This window comes from Ovis aries, chromosome 18 (assembly GCF_016772045.2).
Source record: "Ovis aries strain OAR_USU_Benz2616 breed Rambouillet chromosome 18, ARS-UI_Ramb_v3.0, whole genome shotgun sequence".
In the NCBI taxonomy this organism is placed as follows: Eukaryota; Metazoa; Chordata; class Mammalia; order Artiodactyla; family Bovidae; genus Ovis; species Ovis aries.
In genome coordinates, this window is record NC_056071.1 from 31,576,303 (window position 1) to 31,582,302 (window position 6,000).

Below are 6,000 nucleotides of genomic sequence, written 5' to 3' on the forward strand. Positions count from 1 at the left end.
AAGTATGGTAGTGTCTGTTTGTTGCTTGTTAGGGGTCTCTACAAGGGGACAACAGAGGATGAGATGGTTGGATGACATCACCAACTCAATGGACAGGAGTTTCGGTAAACTCTGGGAGTTGGTGATGGACAGGGAGGCCTGGTGTGCTGCAGTCCATGGGGTCGCAAAGAATCAGACACAACTGAGCGACTGAACTGAACGTGTGCCGACAGGGTGACTCAGTGGAGTTTTCCAGTAGTTGGAGGCTCCAAAGGATAGGACCATGTCCCTAACAGACTGGAGCTCCCAGAGCAAGGGCCCATCTCCTTCCTCCGACAGGCTGGTGTTTCTTGAGATTCCCAGGCCTGGGCTGCAGCCCGATTATCAGACTGGGCCTTGCAGAGCAGGCTCGTTTCCCCCTCAGACTGGAGCCCCCCGGGAGGGCTGCTGTCTCCTCCCTCAGCTTGCGACATGTGGGAACGGGTCTCAGGTTCCCAGGATAGGACTGTCCTCTCCCTCGGACCACAATTCCCTGGGGCAGAGCTGTGCCTCCTTCGTCTGACAGGTGGGCTGTGTTTCCTCAGAGGTTTCTTCGAGGAGTTTGCTCTGGGTTTGAGGACAGGCCTGGAAATAGACAAGCTGAGCCCAGGTGAGGTGCTTCCTCCCTCTAGGACTTTAACACAGAATCCGGCTGATTTTGTTCTTTTCTTTTTCAAATTTATGTATTTATTTATTCATTTGTGGCTGTGCTGGGGCTTCATTTCTGCGTGCAGGCTTTCTCTAGGTGCGGCGAGTGGGGGCTACTCTGCAGTTGCAACGCGTGGGCTCCAGCCTGTGGTGGCTTCTCTTGCAGCGGAGCATGGGCTCCAGGCACACGGGCTGCAGAGTTGTGGTGCGCAGGCTTATTGCCCAGCAGCGTGTGAGATCTTCCCACCCCAGGGATCAGACCCACGTCCCCTGCGTTGGCCGGCAGATTCTTTACCGCAGGACCACCAGGGAAGTCCTGATTTTACTCTTGTATTATTTTCTTCAAAACCGCAGACAGCCGTGATTATTTCCAGAAGGTTGGGGCAATTCAGCCACTGGATGAACACTTTGGAAATGAGGTCTGGCTTGTTTTCATCTCATCTCTGCTGCTGCTGCTGCTGCTAAGTTGCTTCAGTCGTGTCCGACTCTGTGCGACCCCACAGACGGCAGCCCACCAGGCTCGCCCGTCTCTGGGATTCTTCAGGCAAGAACACTGGTGAGGGTCATCTCATCTCAGAGAACTGCAATTTTTAGGACGTATAAGGCTGAATCTTGATTAGAAACAAAGAAGGCAAAAATTAACTGAAGGAACGCTTCAGCAAGAATGCAGATGGCGTGTATTAGGTAGTAGCACTCCTGTTGGCCGAAGGTGGCATTGCAGCTTAGCCCTATCAGTCCTTGTGGTTATTGCTCAGAAGCTGTAGGAAGTGAGGTCCAGCAGTCAAGTATATGGGCCAGTTGGAAAGGGGTGCTGGCAGGATCAAAACTCTGTAAAGTCACTCCTAGGACCTCAGCACCTAGGGACTGGTCACCATCTGAGCCATCTTCTTACTAAATTTTCAGTTTGAACTATTAGTGACTATTTTTCCTACAGAATACATCTCTGATGCAGGGATAAAAGGCAATAGGAAAAGAGGATTCACTTTGCAGAACTCACTCGACTGCCCATGTGGATGAGGCTATTTCAGGATAGCTGTGTGGGCACAGCCATTCTTTCTGTGTCTTTCTCTTCTACCTCCTTCTAGGACCCTCCCTGAGAATTCTTCCATCATTTTCTTTCCTTCATCTCTAACCCACCAAGGGGATGAGTACTCCAGAGTCACACTATACCAAGTTGGTCTCTCAAGCATAAAGATGTGTCCTTGGAAAAAGCCTTGGGCTGGAGGGGCAATAAGGAGGCAGGTGGTCAGTTCAGGTGTGTGCGGGAAGAGATGAAGACCAAATCTTAGCATCCTCAATTTCTGTTTTTCTGTATCCATTTTTTTTTTCTGTGTGAAGGACCTTGCTCATACATATGAAACATAATGAACAGGAACTTCCCCGATGGTGCAGTGGCTAATACTCCACAAACTTCCAATGCAGGGGGCCCGGGGTTCCATCCTTGGTCAGGGAACTAGATCTGGAATGCCACAACTAAAGATCTTGCGTACCGAAATTAAGACCTGGTGCAGCCAGATAAATAAAAATTTAAAACAAAAAACATAGTGCATAGGTCTCTTATTTTGTGAAGACCAAAGCAAACTTAGTATGCACTTAGAATTGAGTGGTCTTATAAGATTGAACTAATTCAGCTCTCTGCCTCCATTTTACAGGTGGAAACACTGGTTGTGAAATTAAGGCGCATCTGATGGGAAGAGAGGGCTCTGAACTATGGATGTGAGCATGGTGAGAGCGCCACCCCTGGGGCCACATGAAGACAGGGGACAGCCTGTGCCTTTGTTCCCTAATGTTTTTGCAATATTTTTGTTGGATTACTTGTCTTTTGTGTTCTTAACTGATAGGCCATTTTGGGAACAGTTTTAGGATATAGAAAAATGAGCAGAAGGTACTGAGAGTGCCCTTGTACCTGCCTTCCCTGCTCCCAGTTTCCCCTGTTACTGACATCTTGCATTACTTGCAATAATCGCAATCATTTGACAATCAGTGAATCAGTATTGATACAGTTTTAGTAACTAAAATCCATAGTTTACAACAGGGTTCATTCTTGTTGTACATTCTTTGGGTCAAGACAAATGTTGTGTACCCACCATTATGGCACTGACAGGACCGTTTCACTGCCCTAAAACCGCTCTGTGCTCCTCCTTTTCATCTCCCCCTCCTCCAGGCCACCTCCTTATCCTTGAACTTGTGGCAACCACTAATCTGCTACTGTCTACATTGTTTTAGCTTTTTCAGAATGTCATATGCTGCTGCTGCTGCTGCTAAGTCGCTTCAGTCGTGTCCAACTCTGTGCGACCCCATAGACGGCAGCCCACCAGCTCCCCCATTCCTGGGGTTCTCCAGGCAAGAACACTGGAGTGGGTTTGCCATTTCCTTCTCCAATGCATGAAAGTGAAAAGTGAAAGTGAAGTCGCTCAGTCGTGTCTGACTCTTAGCGACCCCATGGACTGCAGCCTTCCAGGCTCCTCCATCCATGGGATTTTCCAGGCAAGAGTACTGGAGTGGGGTGCCATTGCCTTCTCCCAGAATGTCATATAGTTGGATTCATAAAACTGGCAACCTTTTCAGATTGGATTCTTTCAATTAGCAATATGTGTTTAAAGTTCCTCCGTGTCTTTTCATGGCTTTGATGCTTGTTTCTTTTTATTGAACACAACACTTTATTGTGTTTTCAGTTCAGTTCAGTTCAGTCGCTCAGTCGTGTCCGACTCTTTGCAACCCCATGAATTGCAGCACGTCAGGCCTCCCTGTCCATCACCAACGCCCGGAGTTCACTTAAACTCACGTCCATTGAGTTGGTGATGCCATCCATTTACTTGCCTTTAAAAACTGTAGTAAAATATGCATAACAAAATTTACCATGTTAACTATTTGTGTGTCAATCAGTGGCATTAAGTGTATTCACGATGCTGTGCAACTATTACTACTATTCATTTCTGGAATTTTTCATCATCCCAAACAGAAACTCTGCAGTTGTTAAACAGTAATCTCCATTCTTCTCTTCCCAACCCCTTCCCCAGCCCTTGGTGACCTCTAAAATTCTTTCTCTGTAAATTTGCCTAATCTAGATCCCTCCCGTAAGTAGAATCATATAGTATGCGTCCTTTTGTACCAGGCTTATTCCGCTTGGCATAATGTTCTCAAAGTTTACACGTATTGTAGAATGCCATTCCTTTTTCATGGCTGAATAGTGTTCCATTGTATGTTGATGCCACATTTTATTTATCCATACACCTGTTGTTGGACACTTGGGTTGTTTCCACCTTTTAACTATTGAGAATAATGCTGCTCTGGACATTTCTATGCAAGTTTTTGTTCAAACACCTGTTGTCAGTTCTTTTATGTAAATACCTTAGAGTTGTTGAGTCACATGGTAATTATATGCTTAACTTTCTGAGGAACTGACAAACCATTTTTCACAGGGATTGTATCATTTTATATTCATCCTTGTAATGCACAAAGGTTACAGCTTTTCCAGGTCCCCACCAACATGTTAATGTCCATTTTTTATTTTTATTATTTTTATTTTTTTTAATGTCCATTTTTAAAATTGTGATATAATTGACATAACATTATTATAGTATCAGGTAAAAAACATAATGGTTCACTATTTGTATATATTGTAAAATGATCACCACGGAAATCTAGTTAACATAAGTTACCAGATATAGTTACAATTTTTTTCTTGTGATGCTTACTTTTAAGATTTACTCTCTTAGCATCTTTCAAATATTCAAAATATTATTGTTAACTAAAGTTACAATACTATACATTACATTCCCATTACTTACTTTGTAGCTGGAAGTTTGTACTTTTTAACATCCTTCACCCACTATGAAACCCCTGTCCCCACCCCTACCTCTGGCTATGACCAATTTATTCTCTAGACACGTGAGCTTGTTTTTTGTTTGTTTGTTTGGGGTATTGGGACTTTTTATTTTTAGATTTCTCATATAAGTGAGTTCATATGTTATTTGGCTTTCTCTGTCTGAATTATTTCATTTAGCATAATGCCCTCAAGATTGATTCATATTGTTGCAAATTTTAATTATGTAATATACAAATAATTAATATATATAATGTATATAATTACAGATTCGTGAGGCTGGAAGATCCCCTGGAGGAGGTCATGGCAACCCACTCCAGTATTATTGCCTGGAGAATCCCATGGACAGAGGAGCCTGGCATGTTATGGTCCATGGGATCACAAAGAGTCAGACATGACTCAAACAACTTAGCATACACTTCTTATTCTGTCAGTTGCCCTTTTCATTTTGTTGATGGTTTCCTTTACCATGCAGAAGTTTTTTAGTTTGGTGTAGTCCTGTTCGTTTATTTTTGCTTTTGTTGCCATTGCCTTTGGTTTCAAACCCAAAAAATCACCACCAAGACTAATATCAAGGAGCTTACCACTTATGTTTCCTTCTGGTTTTATGGTTTCAGGTCTTATGGATATATCTTTGATCCCTTTTGAATTAATTTTTGTGTGTGGTGTAAGATAGCAATCCAGTTTCACTCATTTGCATTTGACTGTCCTGTTTCCCAACAGTGGTTGTTGAAGAGACCACCCTTTCCCCATTGGATATTTTTGACTCCTTTGTCAAAAATTGATTGACCATATATGCATAGATTTATTTCTGGGCTCTCTATTCGGTTCTATTGTGTCTGTTTCTAGGCCAATACCATACTGTTTCCATGACTATACCTTGGTAATACAGTTTGAAATCAGAGAACATGATGCGTCCAACCGTATTCTTTCTTCTCAAAGTTGTTTTGATTATTTGGGATCTGTTTTTAGGCATCTATGCCAATTTTAGGATTGTCTGTTATATATCTGTTTAAAATGCCGTTGGAATTCTGATAGGGATTGTCTTGAATCTGTAGATTGCTTTGGAAAGTATGGACATTTTAGAATATTAATTCTTCCAATCCACTAGCACAGAATGTCTTTCCATTACTTGTTTCTTCTTCGGCTTCTCTCACCAGTGTCTTACTGTTTTCAGTGCGCTTGTGCGTGTGCTTGGTTTTCAGTCGTGTCTGACTCTTTGTGACCCCGTGGACTACAGCCCAGCAGGCTCCTGTCCATGGGACTTTTCAGGCCAGAGTACTGGTGTGGCTGGCCATTTCCTTCTCTGGGGGAACTTCCCAGCCCAGGGATCGAACTCTTATCTCCCACGTCTCCTGCATTGCAGGCGGATTCTTTACCTGCTGAGCCATTGGGAAGAAGTCCAGTTCTCCGTGGGTTTCTTTTACCTCCTTAGTTAAATTTATCTGTAGATATTTTATTCTTCTTGAAGCAATTGTAAGTGGGATTGCTTTCTTAATTTCTCTTTC

At 43.4% G+C, this 6,000-nt stretch overlaps 1 long non-coding RNA gene across 1 annotated transcript in view; it reads left to right on the plus strand.

The window, feature by feature from the left end:
- Positions 1 to 5,418, plus strand: part of LOC132658084 (uncharacterized) — a 27,991-nt gene extending 22,573 nt beyond the window's left edge. Inside the window, exons 2-3 of the long non-coding RNA XR_009597095.1 lie at positions 2,319 to 2,391; positions 4,762 to 5,418. This is a non-coding gene — a long non-coding RNA (uncharacterized LOC132658084). The remainder of the gene's footprint in view (positions 1 to 2,318; positions 2,392 to 4,761) is intronic.
- Positions 5,419 to 6,000: the final 582 nt, after the last annotated feature.